Below are 23,497 nucleotides of genomic sequence, written 5' to 3' on the forward strand. Positions count from 1 at the left end.
TTAACTAGGTAGAATAGTTAGTAAATAGTTATTAACTATTTACTAACTACCTAGTTAAAATAAATACAAATTTACCTGTAAAATAAAATCTAACCTGTCTTACACTAACACCTAACATTACACTACACTTAAATAAAGTAAATTAATTAATACAATTACCTAAATTACAAAAACAAACACTAAATTACACAAAATAAAAAAAGAAATTATCAGATATTTAAAGGGACAGTTTACTCAAAACATTTCTCCCCTTTAATTTGTTCCCAATGATCCACTTTACCTGCTGGAGTGTATTAAATTGTTTACAAGTATTTCCATTAACCTCATATTGGAATTTGAATTAGTTTATTTAGCCTGTGGTATTCCCACCCATCCTGAAAGTTTTTGGTTTCGAGTCCAAGCTCTGTTAACACAGCCAGTAGAAGAAATTACACTCCCAGTGGGTTATAGAAGAGATAAGGTCAGCTAATTCATATACACAAATAAGCAAAAATATACACAAATATACACAAATAAGCCTTAAAAAGCCAATCTCATACATTTTATACTAATCAGCTGGTAAAAAAATAATTGGAAACACATTGAGGAAAAAACAATTTTATAGTATACTGTCCCTTTAAACTAATTACACCTAATCTAATAGCCCATACAAAATAAAAAAAGCCCCCCCAAAATAAAAATAAACCCTAGCCTAAACTAAACTACCAATAGCCCTTAAAAGGGCCTTTTGCGGGGCATTGCCCCAAAGAAATCATCTCTTTTACCTGTAAAAACCCCAACAGTAAAACCCACCACTCACACAACCAACCCCCACCAAATAAAATCCTAACTAAAATAACCTACGCTCCCCATTGCCCTGAAAAGGGCATTTGTATGGGCACTTACAGTTTTGAAGACCGGACATACATCCTCAACGAAGTCGGGAGAAGTCTTCATCCAAACGGCAAGAAGTCCTCAATGAAGCCGGCAGAAGTCTTCATGCAGACGGCATCTTCTATCTTCATCCATCCGGCGTGGAGCGGCTCCATCTTCAAGACATCCGGCGCGGAGCTTCCTCTTCTTCCGACGACTAACGATGAATGAAGGTTCCTTTAAATGATGTCATCCAAGATGGCGTCCCTTGAATTCTGATTGGCTGATAGAATTCTATCAGCCAATTGTAATTAAAGTTGAAAAAATCCTATTGGCTGATCCAATATGAGCATGTAAAACCAGCTCACCGCGGCTTTCAGCAGCGCTGGTATTGGAGTGCGGTATGGAGCTCAATTTTGCTTTACGCTCACTTCTTGCCTGTTAACGCTGGGTTTATGAAAACCTGTAATACCAGCGCTGTAGGTAAGTGAGCGGTGACAATAACGTGCAAGTTAGCACCGCACCGCTCTTACCGCAAAACTCGTAATCTAAACTAAAAGATAAAAACAAACAGGAGGTGCTTCATGGTGCAGATAAAACAACACAAGTTCCCCAAAGGATGTCGCCAAAACAGGAATGCACTCACTCAGCATTAAAAAATAAATAAAATTAATCATAGCAATAAGGGTAGGAAATAGTAAAAAGCTTTAATATTTATTGTAGCTTTTTAATTTTTCCAACCCGTTTTACTATGATGTAATCCCCGGCTTTGTCCCCTGTTACTTTTGCTATTAAAGGAACAATCTAGTCAAAATAAAACTTTCATGATTCAGATAGGGCATGCAATTATATACAACTTTCCAAATCAATTTTATCATCAAATTTGCTTTGTTCTCTTGATATTCTTAGTTGAAAACTAAACCTAGGTAGGGTCATACGCCAATTTCTAAGCCCTTGAAGGCTGCCTCTTATCTCAAGGCATTTAACAGTTTTTCACAGCTAGAGGGCATTAGTTCATGCCTTATAGATAACATTGTGCTCACACCCGTGGAGTTATTTATGAGAGGGCATTGACTGGCTAAAATGCAAGTCTGTCAAAAGAACTGAAATAAGGGGGCAGTCTGCAGGGGATTAGATACACGGTAATCACAGAGGTAAAAAGTATATTAAAAGGAAAGTCTACAATATAATTTTTGTTTTAAAAGATCGACAATCCCGTTATTACCCATTCCCCAGTTTTGCACAACCAACACAGTTATATTAATATACTTTTTACCTCTGTGATTACCTTGTATCTAAGCATCTTCTGACAGCCCCCTGATCTCATGACTTTGTATTTATTATCTATTGACTTGCATTTAGTACTGTGCTTGCTAACTCTTAAAGGGACAGTATACACTCATTTTCATATAACTGCATGTAATAGACACTACTATAAAGAATAAGATGAACAGATACTGATTTCAAAATCCAGTATAAAACTGTTTAAAAATCTTACTTAGAAGCGGTCAGTTTAGCTCTGTTGAAAAGGTAAGTGGAAAGCCCACTGCAAGTGGGGAATAAGACACTCCCCCCTCCCCCTTCTTTTGCATGTGAAAAGACCCTTTACAGAAACAGGAGCAAGCTGGAGAAGGTAGCTGACAGTATTCTCATAAAACTTTAGGGCTTGGTTAGGAGTCTGAAAATCAGAGCAATGTTATTTAAAAATAAGCAAAACTATACATTTAAAAAAAACAAAAAACTTTATGGGCTATATAAATAGATAATCTACAAAACATTTATGCAAAGAAAAAATAAGTGTATAATGTCCCTTTAAATAAGTCCCTGGGTGTGGACACATTATTATCTATATGGCCCACATGAACTAGCAGTCTCCTGTTGTGAAAAGCAAATACAAAAGCATGTGATTCAGAGGCTGTCAGTAGAACCTTTGAAACAGGCAGAAATTTAGAGGTTTAAATGTTATAAAGTATATTAATCTAACAATGTTGGTTGTGCAAAGCTGGGGAATGGGTAATAAAGGGATTATCTATCTTTTTAAACCATAAAAATTCTGGAGTAGGCTGTCCCTTTAAGCATTACTACTTTGTATTACTTTGTATCTATACCATATTTGGCTAGTGTGCCTAGTATCACAGGACCAAGAAGACATAGACCCGCTGCTGAGTTCCACTGAAACACTTGTTAGCATTTGTTTGTGTGGCCGAATTTTACTAGCCAGTGTCTAAACCGGTGGTGCATTGCTATTTGCGTTTGGGAATGTCATATTGAGGTTTTACACATCAGAGCTGCTCCATTTACAGTGGTAAATTTTGAACCAGGGTGAGGTAGACTGTACTCCAGGTCGCTGTCTGGGTTGATCCACACTGATCCTGCTTTGCCAAGGAATAGTTCAGCTACGTTTAGTGCTTTACACTGAGTGAGTGCATTTCTGTTTTAGGGACATCCTTTGGGGAACTTGTGTTGTTTTATCTACACCATGAAGCACCTGCTGTTTGTTTTTATCTTTTAGGTCTCTCATGGATTGCCTAATCTTGTTGAGGAGAGCTGCTTGTGTATGGTGGACTGCTTGTTCATTGCTCCCGGTGAGTTTTTGTTTAATTTGTGTACAATATATTTTGATAGTGCACCCCCTTATTGTTAGCTTATAGCTAATTGTTGTATAATATTAGTTTTTAAACTGGAGCATAACTCCTTTATGCCAGCTTAAAAGTGTAAATACTTGCTGTAAAAATCAAATCAGATGATCTTTGATGCAATCACTTGATTTCAAGGCCAGGATCGAATCATGGGGGACTAGGCTAGGCATGCCCCCCAGTCCAATTCTTGATTGCGTAAAAGGGGGAATCTGCAGGACACCATATAAGGTAGGAAGTTCCATGCCATCCTAACGGTGTTAAACCCATTGCTGTTAGGATGGCATAGAACATCCTATTATTATTATTATTATTATTATTATTGGTTATTTGTAGAGCGCCAACAGATTCTGCAGAACTATAAACATAGGCGGTATACAAGGTAACATTTATAGGGATAAATGGGTAGAGGGCCCTGCCGAGAGTCACACTGTTGCAGTCAGCTCCTATGAAGGTGATCTGCAAACAGTTGGACTCTTAGGGGCATATTTATCAATGTGCGAGCGGACATGATACAAAGTAACATATCATGTCCGCCACACATAGATAAATGCAGACATCATATGCTGTCGGCATTTATCATTGCACCAGCAGTTCTTGTTTACTGTTTTTGCAATGCTGCCCCCCTGCAGATTCGCTAGCAGGGGGTGTCAATCTACCCCAATCGTATTCTATTGGGTTGATTTCTGTCTGTGGCCTCAGAGCAGACGGACACGTTATGGAGCAGCGGTCTTGATAAATATGCCCCTTAGGCTTACATGCTAAGGGGCTTCATGGTGGATAGTAATGGAAGAGAGGAACTGGTATTAGGAAAGGTTAGTGTAGGTTGTGTGCATCCCTGAACAGTAGAGTTTTTAGGGTGTGCTTGAAGCTTTCAAAACTAGGGGAGAGTCTTTTGGAGTGAGGCAGAGAGTTCCACAAGATGGGAGCCAGTCTGGAGAAGTCCTGTAAACGGGAGTGTGATGAGGTAACAAGAGAGGAGTGGAGCAGAGCGAAGGGGATGGGAGGGAGAGTATCTGGAGACAAGGTCTGAGATATAGGGGGGAGCAGTGCAGTTGAGCACTTTGTATGTCAGAATGTCAGAGTCAGAATTTTGTGTTTAATCCTGGAGGCAAGAGGAAGCTAGTGAAGGGATTGTCAGAGAAGTGCAGCAGATGAAGAGCGGCATGTAAGGAAGATGAGCCTGGCAGAGGCATTCATTATGGATTGTAAAGGAGCTAGGCGGCAGCTAGGGAGACAAGAGACGGAGTTGCAGTTATTGAGGCGGCCAGGCGGGAAAGGATGAGAGTTGTGTCTTGTGTAAGGAAATGTCTAATTTTAGAGATGTTTTTAAAGTGGAAGCAGCAGGATTTAGCCAGGGACTGAATGTGAGGAGTGAAACAAAGATCTGAGTCAAATGTGGACATCGGGCATGCGGGGTAGGGGTAATGATGGAGTTGTCGACAGTTATAGAGAGATGGGGGGTGGAGATTTTAGAAGAAGGAGGGAAAATAAGGAGCTCAGTTTTGGAGAGATTTAGCTTAAGGTAGTGAGAGGACATCCAGGAAGAAATGTGAGAATGACAGTTTAGCAAGGAAGGAGATCGGTCTGGTGCAGAGAGGTAGATTTGGGTGTTGCTGGCATACAAATGATATTGAAACCCGTGGGACTTTATTAAGGAACCTAATGATGATGTGTAGATTGAGAAGAGAAGGGGACTGAGGACAGAGCCTTGCGGGTCCCCAACAGAAAGTGGTGATGGGGCAGAGGAACCCCAGAGAAGGCTACACTAAAGGTACAGTTAGACAGGTAGGAAGAGAACTTAATGGCGTCTAGGGGATAAAAAATGGTGTTGAAACATTTCTACAATCTAGACTGCTAATTCATTAAAGTTCACTAATTTATCAATTGTTTAGTGAATCAGCTGTTAAAATAACACATGAATCAGTGAGAATATGAAACTGTTGTTAGTATTGCTATCCAAACTGAGGTCTTTTTTATATATAAAAACTAGGGTTGGGTTTTATGGATAGACTAGTAATCTGCCTGGGAGCAAAGGTAAAGTGTCCCTCAAACAAACAGGGAAATATAGAAAGGGTTGTATAAACAAAAATATCTGTTATATACACGCCAAGACAGAATGTAATCTTTCATATGACACATATATTGATGTTGTATTTCTATTTGTATTACTACCATTAGAGTTGTATAGTTTGATGTAAATTGTCATGTTATATTCATATGCCGTACTTTGAAAGTAAAAAGCCTGGTAGTAGGTGGAAATAGGTTACAGACCTAATATGTACTCATGTAAACAGAACTGTAAGTAGCAGTTGAAGGGAAAAAGAGATACGAGGCACAGGCCACCACAAAACTAGCAGTGGGCCATAAAACCCTGTCATGTACAACACAATGGAAAAGCATGACTGTAGTGACTCTGATTTCTGAAAAGAGAGAAAAAGTTAAATGTTTCCATCCTACAGACCCTTTCTAGGTGACACGTCATACAAATATTTCAATCATATTTGTAGATTATCTCCATTGTAATAACATTGTCAAAATGTACATTGTATGTATTATGTTAAATCAGTCTTACTTAAAGGGCCATAATACCCAAATGTTTAAACACTTGAAAGTGATGCAGCATAGCTGTAAAAAGCTGATTAGAAAATATCACCTGAACATCTCTATGTAAAAAAGAAAGATATTTTACCTCAAAAGTTCCTCAGTAGCCACCTCCCATTGTAAAGGATTTCTAAGCAGCATTTTAGTGTGTCTGTCCTGGGACATCTGAAGGGACTAGCATCGTGCACTCTCATATTATTTCACCAATCAGGTAAAGGAAGCTTACTATGAAATCTCATGAGAGTTAAGTCAAATCTCATGAGATCACAGTAAGAGTTCATGACCTCAGCACTGCTGATGCTGATTGGCTGCTGTTCATTTCTTCATTTTTTTTAATTTTTTTACCTGCAGCTGGGAGCAGCTGAGTATAACTTTTTACACAGAACTTACTCTGCTGAGCTGAGGAGATTGTGAGGTAAAATATCTTCCTTTTTTACATAGAGATGCTCAGGTGATATTTTCCTGTCAGCTTTTTACAGTTATACTGCATCAGTTTCAAGTGATTTAGCATATGAGTATTATGTCCCTTTAAATATGTTTGCTATGCAATGCTTTTAATCTTGATAAACAAAGGCACTATGAACAAATTAGAGCAAACTGAAAAATTGACTTTATTTGTTCAGGAAGTTAAAAAAAATAAATCCTAAAGAGGGTAAAAGTCTTCAGAAGTTCAAATTTACATGAACTAACTATTTGTCAGACATTAAGTATTGATTATCTGCTGTTCTGAAGGGATTTTCCATTAACAAAAAATTATGTGCAACTTGCTTAATGAATATGTGATGAAACAAAATAATTTTTTGTGATGAATGTTTCGTTCAATACAAATTTATTGTAATTTAAAAAAACAAAACAAAAAACAAACAAACCACAAGCTTCACTCTTTAAGAAAAACAAAATTTATGCTTACCTGATAAATGTATTTCTCTCCTGGCATGAAGAATCCACGAATCCATTCCAATTACTAGTGGGAATTCAACTCCTGGCCAGCAGGAGGAAGCAAAGAAAACCCCAGCAGAGCTGTGAAGTGTCACTCCCATTACCCATAATCCCCAGTCATTCGGCCAAAGGAAAATGGAAATAGAAGATGACACAAGGGTATAGAGGTGCCTGAGGTTTATACACAAAAACTGCTGTCTAAAATCAAACTACGGGCAGGTCGTGGACTCTCCATGCCAGGATAGAAAGAAATTTATCAGGTAAGCATATTTTTTTTTTCTTTCCAATGACATGGAGAGACCACAAATCCTTTTAAATTACTAGTGGGAACCAATATTCAAGCTAGAGCACACACACAATGGAAGGAAGGGAGAACAAGACTGGCAGGCCTAAACAGAAGGCACCACCACTTGAAGAACTTTTCTCCCAAAGGAAGCCCCAGCCAAGGCAAAAGTATCAAATTTGGAAAATGTGGAAAAAGTATGCAAAGAGGACCAAGTGGCTGCCTTGCAGATTTGCTCCACAGAGGCTTCATTTTTGCAAGCTCAGGAAGAAGAGACAGTCCTAGTGGAATGAGCCGTAATTCTCTCAGGAGGCTGCTGTCCAGCTGTCTCATATGCTAACTTCTCAACCAAAGTGAAAGAGTAGTAGAAGTGGCATTCTGACCCTTACGTTTACCTGAGAAAATGACGAACAGGGCACTAGATTGCCGAAAATCTTTAGTAGCTTGTAGATAAAAGTTTAGAGCATGCACAACATCCAGGTTATGCAACAGGCGTTCCTTCTGAGAAGAAGGATTCGGACATAAGGAAGGGACAACAATTTCCTGATTGATGCTGCGATCCTATACTACTTTGGGAAGAAATCCCAACTTAGTACGAAGGACCGCTTTATCAGCATGAAAAATTACATAAGGGGTATCACACTGCAGAGGCGAAAGCTCAGAAACTCTGTGAGCAGACGAAATTGCAAAGAGAAACAAAACTTTCCAGGATAACAACTTAATATCAACTGGAGCCTGCTGAAAAACTTTAAGAACAAGGTTAAGACTCCAAGTAGGAGCAACAGGTTTAAACACAGGCCTGATTCTGACCATGGCCTGAACAAAAGATTAAACATCTGGCAGATCTGCCAGACGTTTGTGCAAAAGAAAAGGCAGTGCAGAAATCTGACCCTTCAGAGTACTGATTGACAAACCTTTCTTCAGGCGATCCTGAAGAAAAGAAAGAATGCAAGGAATTTTCACCCGACTCCAAGAGAAACCCTTCGATTCGCACCAATAAAGGTATTTACACCATACCTTATGGAAAATCTTACGGTAATAGGTTTAGGAGCCTGAAGCATAGTATTTATGACCTTCTCAGAAAAACCACGCCAAGCCAAGACTAGGCTTTCAATCTCCAAGAACTCAGCTTCAGAGAATCTAGATTTGGATGGAGGAAGGGACCCTGAAGTAGAAGGTCCTTTCTCAGAGGCTACCTCCAAGGGGGAAGAGATGACATCTTTACCAGATCCGCAAAAAAGATCCTGCGAGGCCAGGCAGGAGCTATTAGAATCACTGACACCCTCTCCTGTTTGATATGAGCAATGACTCAAGGAAGGAGAGCAAATGGAGAGAACAGATACGCAAGACCAAAGTTCCACGGGACCGCCAGAGCGTCGATCAGAACTGGTTGTAGGTCCCTTGATCTTTACCCGTACCTTGAAAGCTTGCCATTTAGACATGACGCCATCAGGTCTAATGAAAGGATGAGTTACAAGATATGTAACAGCAAAAAGAAAGTGCTTACCCCTACAATATTGTCACAAAATGGATAAGGTACATAATGCAAACACAAAAATAATTAACCATTCATACTAAGTCTATATTGGTTCACTATTCAATCAGAATGATTTAAAAACACTTAAACTCTCCTGAAAAAATAATTAAAAATATATAGCGTATATGTGTGAGTAATACCTTAGTAATTAAACAGTCTTAGTGTAAAACATTGTATAAGGTACAGAGTACCTAACAGAATCAGCCAGTAAATACATAGATTTTTGACTAAGAGAATATTTAACAATGCTACCATCCTATATCCGTGATACAATGGAAGTACTACAAGTACTACGTGACCTCCAAGTAACAAATACAACAAGGCTAGTGACAATGGATGTTGAATTGTTGTATACAAGTATTCATTATGAAGATGGTCTAAAAGCAATCAGTTATTTTTTATCCACAAATGCCGATAACAACTAACAACACAATGCCTTTATTCTACAAATGTTACATTTTGTATTAACACACAACGTATTCACGTTCAAGGATCGATATTACCTCCAAGTTTAAGGAACAGCGATGGGCACAGCTTGTGTGCCCACATATGCGAATCTGTTCCTTGCATTTTGGGAATCTTTCATTGTTTTTACAGGGAAAATGGATCGATATACACAACAAATACCCATGTGGGTTAGATATATCGATGATGTGTTATTCCTCTGGGAAGGCACAAAAGGTGAATTGGACAAATGCATACAAATACTCAACATTAATGATACAAACATCAAATTGACATATCAAGCAGATTTAAGATCAGTTAATTTCCTAGATCTTACCATTAGAAAAGCTGAAGATGGTAGCATTGATACACAAATGTACCGAAAAGAAACATCAACAAATACTTTACTGCATCACAGCAGTGCACATCCTCCAAGTACACTTAAAGGGACAGTAAACCTAAAAAATAATAGTATTTTATTATGTTAGTGCAGAATTATATAACATTATTTTAGTGTTATCATTATAAACCCTTTTATTACCTTTGAATTTTTTTTAAATATGTCCGTTTTTCAGACCCGCTCTCTGTACTCTGCTGAGCGGGTCTGTTTTTTTTACACAGCACATCGGGCCAGCTGTATAGTCGCAGCCCAAAATGACTCTACCCTGGCGCCAATAATAGGCCACAAAATAACCACAGGATATAAAAGATCTAGAAATCTAAAAGATCAATTGGTTCAAAGCCATTGCATCCATATTCCAAAGAAAACACCAAAAGACTCAGGAATGTACCCCTGTGGCTCCTGTTCAGCATGTACATACGTAACCATAATTAAACAAATTACAGACAAAACAGGGAACGTTCATAAATTAGAACAACACTATACATGCAGATCTACAGGAGTGATCTATATCCCTCGCTGTTCATGCAAAAAAGTCTATGTAGGCATGACAACCCTTGAAGCAAGGCTAAGAATTCTGGAGCATACTAACAACATCAAAAATGCCACAAAAGACTTATCAAAAGGCAAAGCCATAACATCAGTAGCACAACATTTTCTAAAAACTCACAAAAGTTCAACCACTGACTTGAAATATGCTGTCCTACAGAAAACCTCACTGGGCATAAGAGAGGCACATTTAGAAGAGGCACTTCTAAGTTCTAAGGACAGAATGTAGATGGATATATTTATTAGATTCCCTACAACCTAAAGAACTTAATTAATATAAAAATGATTTTGTATATGTATAATACAAATACATATCATCTGCTATTTATTCAAAACTCTGAACATTGAATCTAACTATAGTATAACGATAGTAACACATTTTTCATTTATATAGCAATAATCAATTCAAGATTTTTTCCTTCCCCTCATCCACGTTCTTCCACTCGGCTCTTTTTTCCTTCCTTTTCTAATCATTTGTTATAATGTATTGTCACCCCCTACTATCATTTTCATGTAATATTATGCACGGAACCCTTGTAAATTGAGGAATAAAATAAGCATAAACCACACTTACATTTCTCACTTAAGTATTTTTCACATCACATTATATTGACCCTTTACATTAAAGGGACAGTCTACAATAGAATTGTTATTGTTTTAAAAGATAGATAATCCCTTTATAACCCATTCCCCAGTTTTGCATAACGAACACAGTTATAGTAATGTACTTTTTACCTCTGTGATTACCTTGTATCTAAGAACCTTCTTCCAGCCCCCTGATCACATGACTGTTACTGTTTATTGTCTATTGTCTTGCATTTAGCATTGTAATGTGCTAAATCTTAAATAACCCCCTGTGCCTGAACACAGTTTTATCTATATGGCCCACGTGTACTTTCTGTCTCTGTGTTGAAAAGGAATTTAAAAAGCATGTGATAAGAGGCCGACCTCAAGAGCTTAGAAATTAGCATATGAGTCTGCCTAGGTTTAGTTTCAAATAAGAATACCAAGAGAAAAAAGCTAATTTGATGATAAAAGTAAATTGGAAAGTTGATTAAAATTACAAGTCCTATCTGAATAATGAAAGTTTAATTTTGACTAGACTGTCCCTTTAACTTGGATTATTTTCTCATCCAACATTTTTAATTATTGAAGCACAGGGTATATTTTAATCCCTAATATGCATAATCCAATACATTTCAAATAATTTATTGTTTACCAATATATTCCGACCCAATAATAGTTCAATGAAACTTATTACCTTTTCAAACATGGATAAGATCAAATCGATATTTATTAGGTAATATCCATGAAGTGATAAAATAAACGTTATATATGGGGGGCGGAGCCTGGCTGCAGCTAAGATGGCTGTGTAACTCCAGTGCTCTGCAAAGAAGGGCTCTTAAATCACTGACCTGGAGGTGTTATGCTGAGCCAAATCATACCACTACATGATCAAAAGTAGCCTCCATACCAGAGGCATCGATTGATCATTAGATATCACCTTTTACCTATTTATTTGTGACAATAAGAAATTCTTCAGAGAACGTGGGGCGACATGCAACTTCTTTACCCCATCTCAACTGCCTGAGACGCATCTGACCGGCGTCTGTTAAACAAACTACAACGGAACAACCCTCCTGATCTCTACACACCGGACACAACTACCCGGTCCCTGAGGACAGATTAACGAGATCGCTATTCAGTGTGACCGGAAGCTCCCTTAACGGAGCTCTCAGAGAGACGGCGGCCATTCCAGCAGCGCTGCTTCTGCAGCAAAGGTAAAGATTTTCCTCCTCAATTAATTGCTAACCCGCAAGCGATGATCCACCCTAATACCCGGTCACTGCAGTGGAGCTAACAGACCGTCAAAAACAGGGGCTGCCACACACTCATAGTAAAACAACAACGGCACCACACTGCCCGCCATAGTTGCGGCCTGAGTCATCTAGAGGAAAGAGCCGGCCCTATAGTATAAAGGGGAGATTCCTGCACAGGGGCTGCCATTAGATTTGGCAATAAGAGAGTTCACAATAAACAGTCTACATAAGACCTATTACACAAACCAGATAGCTTTGTATATGATAGGTGCCCCTCTGCTCCCACGCTTTAAACCACAAGAAAGGAATAAAGAATCAATAGAGCTCAGGAAGTATTCCCAATTTCTCCTAGAGTGTTTACACAGGCAATATATAAAGTGTATATAGGACCCACCTGTAACGAAGAAAACCTGCTTCTTTTCTGACAGAAACTGCTGACAAAGAGATGTACCCTCCAGCTGTCTGATTATAGGCTTCTATAACTGTTCAAAACATATAACTAATAAATAACAAAAAGCAGGGTGTTCTCAAGCTACAGTAGTAAGAAATGTGAGGCTGATGAACTCTGACATAGTGTTATTTCTTACCCCGCGCTCATATACCTCTGTTGCACACAGTGCACATACAAAACCTAATTGGCACACAAGATACCCAAAAAGGTGCTGAACGTAGACTGCTGGAAAACACACCAACACTCTCCATTATCTCTTATTTTCAAAGAGCTAGATATTCCCTGCTTCTAAAGAGGCTATACTGCTTCACATTACCAGCATTACAATGATGGCGGCTAAAAGACATACCAAATCTGAGAAAGCCTTGAAACACACATCAACTAAATCTCACACTGTATCATCCTTTTTTGCTCCGGAGCACCCAACATCTCCCATTCTCTCTCAAAATAAGCATTCTTCTACGCCAAGCCAGGAAGATCCTGGGGCGGAATCCTCACCTAAAATACCCGATAGCACCTGTCACTCACCTGAAGATACACCATCCTTTTGCAAGGACCTGGGTATAGATCAACCCTTGACAGAACCTCCTGACCAACCCCCTGCTCAAGCGTTACCCAAAAGGATAAAATCAAATTCGACGCGATGGCACACTAAAATGCCATGCAAAGCATCTGATCCAAAGCAAGGAAAGGGTCACAAAGATACATCTCCTCAGAAACCACCTTTCCATCCTGACTCTGATGAAGATTAACGTTGATCCCTACTCTGGCAAAGGTCACTCACATTTGTGGTTGACCTATATGGACATTCCTATTAACCGAATGGAGCTAGGAAGGTGAGAGATACACAGTCAGGTAATACTAAAGACACTTGTGACATTGATATGGAATTTTCTATCCTCCCTTTTCCCCCCTTAACTTTTTGGTGATTATTCATAGTATTAAGCCACCCCAGGTCACCCTCATACATCCAGCCACCACTTCCCAGGTTTTGACAGACGTCCCTCCAGTCCCAACGTGGTGACGTGCTGGAATAATGATAATATAATATTAAGAGTCCCGCTCTTTTATAATGTCCCCCCCAAAGGACTTGTACTCTAATTTATGTCTATTATTAGACTTAGAGACGTGTTTGTATTGTTTATCTTGTTGATGTTTTTTTGTTAATGTTTTCAGAATATGTTCTTAATATTTATCGTAATGTTTCTTCAATAAGTTATGAAGACTATGGTAAAGTGTGTACTCTCTGTACAAAAGTGGCCTGCCAACATCTCCAACGCAGCATTAACCTAATATATATTACACTCGTTTCCTTACACATTTACATACACCAGACTTATGGCTCACAGAAATAACAAGGAACCACACCCTTTACTGATTCTATCCCAAAATGCAAAAGGGTTGAACTCTCCATGCAAACGCTCCAAGGCACTTTCAGATTTAGCAAAGAGAGGGGCAGATATTATTTATCTCCAGGAGACGCATTTTAAAAAAAGAGCTACCCAAAATATCTAGGTCGTACATACACTCAACACTACCACAACACAGGCCCTACCAAAAAATGTGGCGTAAGCATTTTGCTTAAAAAATCACTACCCTTTACACTTCTAAATAAGATATCTGACACGGAAGGCAGACTTCTGGGTTTGATAGGTCTTCTATATGGTCAACCTATAACCCTAGTTACCATATATGCACCAAATACCACTCCCAAACCATTCTTTGTCAAATTATTCACCAAACTACTAGATTCCTCTAAGGGGCCAATATACTTGGGAGGAGACTTTAATTTCCCACTTCAACCACAACTAGACTGCACAAACCCCCTCACCAGAGGCAATACTAAATTTCTTACATATATCTGGAAGAATCTTAAAGTACACAACTTACACGATACATGGCGATACCTTCACCCAGAAACTAGGGATTACACGTTTTATTCCTACCCGAACAAGTCCTATAGCCGGATTGACTATATCTTTACTAACCAATCTGGCTAATCCCAAATCACTAAATGCTTAATCACACCCACTCCATGGTCAGATCACTCTGCAGTTCAATTACACATTAATTGGCCAGAACGTACCACAAATCATTACCATTGGATGCTAGATGACGCCCTGCTGGGTGATGCAGATAATGTTATACAACTAAATAAAACCTTGGAGGAATACTTTCTTTTTAATGTTCCTTCAACACCAAACCAGTTTTCAGTTTGGGAGGAACATAAATGCTTCCTTAGGGGTGAATTTATTAAAATGAAATCCAAGATTAATCAGATGAAGCAACAAAAATACAAAGACCTCACTGCTAAACTCGCACACTTCACCCTACAGCACAAGCTCTCTCCAACAAATCCTTCTATCTTAGACGAGATAACAGCTATACGGAAGGCATTAGACGATTATTTAAAGATAGAATATCATACTCTGAAACAGAAAACAAGTAGCTTGTTTCATTTCGAGGGGAACAGAGCAGGTAAATACCTAGCGAGATCACTTAGAAAGAGAAAACTTAAATCACACATTTCTGAAATATACACACCAGATAAACCCCCTCAGAAAACTACCCCAGATATTTTAAAGGTATTTCACACCTACTATTCAACTCTATACAACATACACCCCGAGACCCCAGCAGATCAACTTTCAGCAGCCACCCACAAATTCCTCCAAGAATGACAGCTCCCATCTATAGACGACACACAGTTAAAGGATATCACCTCATACATCACCCCGCAGGAAATCACACATGCAATTCAAGATTTAAAACCAGGGAAAAGCCCAGGCCCTGATGGGCTTTCAGCTAAATATTACCAGACGTTCAGAGACACTATAGTACCCCATTTGACGAAATTATTTAACTCCATCATAGACGGAGCGCAATTCCCCTCTTCCATGCTAGAGGCACATGTGGTGGTGCTGCCCAAACCCGGCAAACCTGCTACAACACCCTCTAATTTTCGACCCATATCACTGTTAAATCTAGACATTAGGGGCGTGTCCGAATGGCGTACCTAATCAGTCGCATTTACTGTTAGCTCTGTAAGATCCCTCTTTAATCCGCCGATTTAGAGTCTTTAACAGCAGATTTTGAAACAAGCTACTGTTGCCTGATATAGGGTGACTGTGACCTAACTCTCCTTTGCTGTATTCATGAAAACAGAGACACAGTTCGGAAGTCTAATTCCTGAGGCGGCGGCCTACATACAGGTTGTAACCCCCCCCGGCTCCTCCGGGTTACCAGCGCTGGCAGTGGGAGACTGCCTTGCTGATCTTTTAAGCAACAACACATGTATTACAAGGCTTACAACATGAATGATCTTGATGCCACAAGCCACCGGGTATCGGACTATCCTAAAATGGCGGCTGCCTGGGAAATGGAACTGGAGCAAGACCTTAACCTGCGCTTCGCTAAGCTGGATAGCCTACTTGACAGGATATGCCACAACTCCCTTCACCAAGTCGACTCAGAAAATACCGACCACAGAATCTCACATGCTGATACACCGGACACGTTCTCCACAGCGCCCGGAACTAAAAATGGCGACCAGAAGGGAACAATATCAGAGATGAGACCTTTACTGCTTACCGCCCTGCCAAAGCAACGGGAGGACCGAGTAATTGCCAACACCCCTCGAGAGACTGCTCTCCTTACCTATAGCAGAGGGGAAGCATTGGCTAGCTCTCAGATGGGGCCGATGGACACTAAAGTAGCTGGAAGCAAATCGCATACCACATGGTTGCCAGATCAGTCCACGTGGCTTATACCTGCTTACGTGGAATCAAATGGGTCTAGACTTGGAGTGAGGAAAGACTCAAACGGAGACCCTGAGCTGCATCATAGCGGCACCCTTTCATCACCGGAACCAGCAGGGCTGCTTGTAAGACCGGGGGGTGATGGAGGTGCATCGGCTGTTGCCCCGCGACTTTACATACAGAGTGGGCCAGGTGAGGGGAGAGGCTCTGAAATGGAGACAGCCACTAATACTTGGGGACTGAATTACCATCGAGTGCAATCACTGCTAACACTATACGAACATGAGATCGTTACCCCAAATAACATTATGGATGGCATACCAGCCGAAACCAGGGACATAAAACAACCTGATGACAGACTGATAACAACCGGACTATCTCTATGCTTATTTGGGAGACATCGTACCAACTACATGAATGAACGGCATGTCCCTTGTTATGTGGCGATGTCTGTATGGACACACTGGTGTTTTGATACCGGCTGAGAACCATGCTGTGCAGAACCGTCAGTGTGTTTAGTTACATAAGGTAGTAGCACTGCGTATAAGTTTAGTTCAAAAGTCCTGTTGACTGTTTGTTGCTCCATGTTTTAGCGCTATCATATTGCGAGGGTACTGTGTTGGGGGATGATTATACTTGCACATTTATGTAATATGTGGGTACCGCCAGCAGAGATCTTTATTGTAATTTAGGGAAACACAACTTGATCTTAACTTCATCGCCCCCCGGCATAGGGGGTGCCTGAGCAGTATGAGGAGCGGACCAACCTTGATGCATAATTGGATGCGTTGCTGGCGACCAGGTTGTCATATGCCTTAGCATCAAACCACTTACATCTAGGGTACCAGATTATAAACCTGCTCTCTATCTCAGGCACAAGCCTCTTGTAGTTACCCCCATGATAATTTTCTATGAGACTCTGTTAGATACACCTCCAGTTAAGTTTATATGCCATCAGCAGCCAACCACCCCCACTACTAATACACTCTATTGATACCCTCCCTGTTGATATAAATAGGCAATTGTAGTGTTATTATTTAGCCAGTTTTTGTGTATGTTTTGCTTGCACTCACTGATCCCTATATGTTTCCTATATATTGTATAAATGGACCCAAGAGCGGTGCAAGATATGTCTAAATGGGATAAAAAAGAGGAAAATCAGCTAAAGAATACCAGAATGTTTTCCATACCGCTGAATGCATAATTCATGTTTTTATTTACTTATCTTATTTATATCTGTATTTTTTCTATATCCTGGTGCTTCAAACCACTGTAATATGTAACTCCTCAATTGCAGTTTTATTATTTAGCTAGTTTTTATGTATGTTATGTTTGTACTTACTGATCCCTACATGTTTCCTGTATACTGTACATATGGACCCAAGAGTGGTCCATAATATGCCTAAAAGGGACCAAAAAGAGGAAAATCACCTACAGAACACCAGAATGTTTTCCATACCGCTGTATGCATAATTCTTGTTCTTATTTACTTATTTTCTTATATCTGTATTGTTTATATATCCTGGTGCTTCAAACCACTGTAATATGCAACTCCTCAATAAAAATGTTTTATAAAAAAAAAAAAAATCTAGACATTAAACTGTATGCTAAAATTCTGGCCACTCGACTGAATAAAGTTCTCCCAGATCTCATACATACTAACCAAGTAGGTTTTACCCCACGTAGGGAAGCCCGTGACAATACCATCAAGATAATAAATATTATAGAATATGCTAAAACTCACCATATCCCATCTATAGTTCTTTCACTTGATGCCGAAAAGGTGTTTGATAGTCTCAGTTGGCCTTTTCTAACTCAGACCCTAAGAAAATTTGGATTCAACAATCAATTTATTCATATGATCTTTGCCCTATATAACAACCCTAGGGCAAAAATAAAACTGAATGACTCACTATCCAACCCTTTTCACATAAATAACGGCACCAGGCAGCGGTGCACACTCTCCCCAACTCTATTTATTATGGCAATGGAGGTTCTGGCGGCCCATATTAGGATGGAGCCCCAGGTCTCCGGTATTACCATAGGACAAAAAGAATATAAAGTTTCCTTATACGCGGATGACGTTATACTCACCCTTACGAACCTTCCTACATCTATTCCTTCCCTAATGTTTCTGTTTCGGAGATATGGAATGTTGTCCAACTTCGGCATTAATAACACAAAATCGGAATTTATTAACTTAGACTTACCCCCTGAAGACTTACATATATTACACTGGCACAAGTTTAAACACCAGCCTAAAGCATTGAAATATTTGGGGATTTTAATTACACCATACCTACAGGAGATAATTACCTTAAACTTGGACCCTCTAAGAAACCACATCAAAGCTACTTTATCCTCATGGTCCAATAAACCAATCTCTTGGTTAGGAAGAGTAAACGCCATTAAAATGGTAATACTCCCCAAAATTTTGTATATTCTACAGGCGATACCCACCCCCATCTCCGACTCCCATTATCCACTCCTTACAAAAGCTCATTAACTCATATATCTGAGGCCATAAGCGCCCTAGGATTGCTACGCAAACTCTGTACCGCTCCAAATTGGAGGGGGGTCTGGGAGTCCCCAACATACTTATGTACCGCTACGCTACTTTCATGACCAGAATAGTTGATTGGTGTAAACACGCCAGACATAAGGAATGGGTGGTCTTGGAACATACGTTTGCAGGGGAGAGTCAATTGGGGGGTAGATGCTGGCTCCCAGTGAAACGTGAAGAAGGTGCATTGGAATTCCCCATCGCAGTGAGAGAGACGTTTAATGTCTGGGGGAAAATCCTAAAAAAATATAAGTCCATCTCCACACCTTATTCTCCCTTAACTCCTATCATAGGTAACCCTACAATCTCGTCTCACTTTATCCCCCACCACACCGACATGACTAATCTAACTCAAGTGATACCGTACTACTCCCTTTTACAGGATAGTAAGTAAAAACCTAGAGAGGAAGTGTCTGAGATACTCCCATACCACCAACTCGTACATTACTATACAACACACACAGAGAAACATAACCTGTCTCCCCATCCTACACAATAAGCTGGGAGAAAGAGCTTGCTGAACAGTAGCCACCCAAAACATGGAAAATAATATATACCCACATGAGCTCCTCCGCCTCCTCCATGAATATAGCGGAAATGAACATAAAACTCCTCTACAGATGGCACTACACCCCCGACAGATTAGGAAGGCTATTCCCACACACTAATTCCAACTGTTGGAGGGGATGTACACAAGGGGGCACCTTCACCCACCTATGGTGGTCATGCCCGATTGCGCAGGCATACTGGGCAGATATCAGAAAGGAAATACAAATAGTTATAGGGACCTCTCTGCCATTTACGCCTTGGACTCTCCTATTCAATTTTCTTCCGCAGATAACTTGTACGTTGAGACTGAAGCTTGCCACAATAATGATCAATACAGCTAAACGGTATATCCCATATTACTGGAAGCAACCCACCCTACCATCTATACAATTCTGGCGAGATAGAGTGTCCACTGCCTTAGCATTGGAGCAGTACCACTATATCAAACTGCGTAAAATAGATGATCTCCTTTCCATTCGCCTGCTCTGGGAGGAATACCTCCTCTCCCAAAAACCCTCCACCACTTTACACGCATACCATTAAGTTTCAACACACATAGTCCACCTTAAAACCCTCCGAGACTTAACGTTTGCCAGAACTCATGTCTATCAAATTACATATTGCCTTCTTTTGTATCCTACACACAAGCCTTTGCTTAATGCCTTTCATAGTCTTACAATAATAATAATAATTATAATTACAATGATGGTTATATTCTGAATTTGTTTTTTGTTTGTATTGTTGAATGTTATATTGAAGAAATGTCAAGTTGCATAAGGGAACTAGAACACTCCCCCAAATGGAGGAGAAGGATTGTATTTCATCAAGAACACTTTTAACATCTCCACAATGAAACTTGTGTTTAATGGAATAAGCTGTATAAGAATTGAGTCTATATTTGCTTCTCTGTACTATGCTTAAACTGTCTAAATATTGTATGCTGCATCTTGACACAATAAAGTTTTTTTTAAAAGAAAAAAATAAAAAAAATAAAAAAAATAAACGTTATATATTTTTATTTTATTTTTTCCAAGTTATCAGTATAGCTGAAAATTCATTTCAGTTGGCTAATTGCAGAAGTATCAAAACAAGAAATGCTTAAAACAGTTACTTTATTAACATATGTCCTTAAAGGGATAGTAAACTCAAAAAATGTTTGTTTGTTTTTTAAAACGTCATTAAGTATTATAAATATTTACAATAAGTACCAATTAAAAGTTTCCTGTTCTTTTCTTGGTATTTCTAATACAAATTCCATATTTCGCCAAACCCAGTTTTTCCTCATTATGCATACCCTATAAAGATGTTCTACCTAGGTAGAAACATCATGGTGGCCCGCATGCGCATTTACTATATTTTCTGAGTAACGCAGGTGCATTTTGGTTCCCCTCAGTTTATTCTTCTGTGGCACGTCATCAAAAAGCAGGGTGGACATCTGTATTGTGATGTAGACATGCACCAGAGCTCTCTCAGCGCTAAAGATTCACTGCTGGCTGAAGGTGATTGTTCTAACTTCTATCAAAATAAGAAGTCCGATGTTTTGGAACATAAATTATCACAGCCTCCATGCTAGCCCAGCTTCCCCCAGCCCTACCGTCAGCCGTCAAACACCACAGAGATTTACAGACCTAGCCGGCTCCCCTCAGCATTACTCTCAGCCATCAAACCGACAAAAGTGACTTCGGACTTCATATAGAAAAAACGACTTTCTTGTAACAAAAAAGTCATAAGAAAGACTTTTTTTTTTTTTTTTTTAAATGAAGTCCGGAGTCACTTTTGTTGGTTTGATGGCTGAGAGTAATGCTGAGGTGAGCCGGCTAGCTCCGTGAATCTCCGTGGTGTTTGATGGCTGACGGTGGGGCTGGGGGAAGCTGGGCTAGCATGGAGGCTGTGATAATTTATGTTCCAAAACATTGGACTACTTATTTTGATAGATAGGCCCCATTGAGTCTCTTGTTAGATGATCTAGAACTATCCTCTGAGAGAGATCCGAGTGGTCTCTGTTCCATTGTCTGAGCATGCTTAACTGTAGAGGTCTCAGATGGAAATGAGCAAAAGGGCTACTGATGGACGGATAGAGGACTGAAGAGAATGACAAGAATCTAGAAATTTGGATTTCTGACTTCCGTCAGAAAAATCTTAATGGACAGAGAATCTATGATCATTCCCAAAAAGCATACCCTGGTGTCTGGCACTCTTTTCCATATTTATCTTCTATCTGTGCATACGAAGTATAGACAACAGAGTGTCTGTATGAGATTTTGCTAAATGAAAAGATGGCACCTGAACCAAGATATCGTCCAGGTAAGGCGCCACTGCTATCCCCTGAGATCTGACCACCGCCAAAAGCTCCCCCAGAACCTTTGTAAAGATCCGAGGAGCCGTGGCAAGGCCGAAGGGAAGAGCAACAAATTGGAAGTGTTTGTCTAGAAAGGCAAACCTCAGGAATTGTGAATAGGGACATGAAAATACGCATCCTTCAGGTCTATGGTAGACATAAACTGACCTTCCTAAATCAAAGGTAGAATGGAGCGTATAGTCTCCATCTTGAACGATGGAACCTTGAGAAATTTGTTGAGACATTTGAGGTCTAATATGGGATGAAAGGTTCCCTCCTTTTTGGGAACCACAAAGAGGTTTGAATAGAAAACTTGAGCCTGTTCCTCTACTGGAACTGGGACAATCACTCCCAGAAAAGATAGGTCCTTTACGCAGATTAAGAAGGCTTCTCTCTTTACCAGGATTGCTGATAACCGAGACAGGATAAATCTGTCCCTGGGGGACAGGACTTGAACCCTATTCTGTATCCCTGAGAAACTATTTCCACGGCTCAATGATCTGGGACATTGCGGATCCAAGACTGAAGAAAGAAAGAAAGCCTGCCCCCTACCTGATCCAGGTCTGAATCGGGGGCGACCCCTTAATGCTGACTTAGAATCAGAGGAAAGCTTCTTAGACTGTTTGCTCTTGTTCCAAGGTTGGTTTGACCTCAGTGAAGTCCTGGGTTGCTCCAGCTTGGAAGAAGAGGAGGAAGACTTTTGTCACTTGGATGTAACGTCCCCAGACCAAGAGGCCTATTTATCATAGGTCTTTCGGACCTGATCCGACAGTGCGGATAAGGTCCCCAAGACCTTGCTGAATGCGGAGAGCAATATGCTCTCCGTATTCAGCATTGCACCAGCAGCTCACAAAAGCTTCTGGTGCAATGCCGCCCCCTGCAGACTCGCGGCCGCCAGCAGGGGGTGTCAATCAAACCGATCGTACTTGTTCGGGTTGAATTCCGGTGATTCTTGTCCGCCTCATCAGAGCAGGTGGACAGGGTTATGGAGCAGCAGTCTTTAGACCGCTGCTATATAACTGCTGTTTCTGGCGAGCCTGCAGGGCATCAAGCTCCATTTGGAGCTTGATAGATGGGCCCCATCGTCTTTAGCAAGAGAACAACTTGCATGCTAGCATCACAGATAAAAGTATTAGCCAGCTTTAGAGCCTTGATCCTATCATGGATCTCCTCTATTGTAGTCTCCTCAGAAATAAGGTCAGACAAGGAATCGCACCAATAAGAAGCAGCTCCCACGACCGAAGCAATACTTGCAACAGGTTGCCATTGTAACCCCTGATGAATATACATCTTTCTTAAATAAGCTTCCAGCTTTTTAACCATAGGGTCCTTGAAAGAGGAGCTATACTCAATAGGGATAGTTGTTCTCTTAGCTAGAGTAGATAAAGAACCCTCTACCTTGGGCAGGGTGCGCCACAAGTCAGCAACAGGAAACATCTTCTTAAAAACAGGTGATGGAGAAAAAGGAATCCCCGGTTTCTCCCATTCCTGAGTTATGATTTCCGACATACGGTCAGGGACTGGAAATACCTCTACAGAAGAGGGTATGACATCAAAAACTCTGTTAAGTTTGTTTGATTTCTTAGGATTCGTAGTGACAGTAGAGTTAGAATCCTCCAATACAGCTAAGACCTTCAAAAGCAAACCGAGGTGCTCTAGTTTAAATCTAAAATTAACCTCCTCTGGATCTGCTGTACTAGCCACCACAGTCTCAGAGTAAGATGTTTCGCCCTCAGAGGTTACAGAGGAATGATCTTCCTCAGATAACTGAGAA

At 40.1% G+C, this 23,497-nt stretch overlaps 1 protein-coding gene and 1 long non-coding RNA gene across 2 annotated transcripts in view; one reads left to right on the plus strand and one right to left on the minus strand.

Annotated features, from left to right (window-relative positions):
• The window catches only part of L3MBTL1 (L3MBTL histone methyl-lysine binding protein 1), a 193,583-nt gene that overhangs the window by 135,071 nt on the left and 35,015 nt on the right, over positions 1–23,497 (minus strand). The window lies entirely within an intron of this gene.
• Positions 1–23,497, plus strand: part of LOC128661618 (uncharacterized) — a 69,452-nt gene that overhangs the window by 36,322 nt on the left and 9,633 nt on the right. Inside the window, exon 3 of the long non-coding RNA XR_008402617.1 lies at positions 3,365–3,437. This is a non-coding gene — a long non-coding RNA (uncharacterized LOC128661618). The remainder of the gene's footprint in view (positions 1–3,364; positions 3,438–23,497) is intronic.

The sequence above is a fragment of the Bombina bombina genome, chromosome 1, assembly GCF_027579735.1.
Source record: "Bombina bombina isolate aBomBom1 chromosome 1, aBomBom1.pri, whole genome shotgun sequence".
NCBI lineage: Eukaryota > Metazoa > Chordata > Amphibia > Anura > Bombinatoridae > Bombina > Bombina bombina.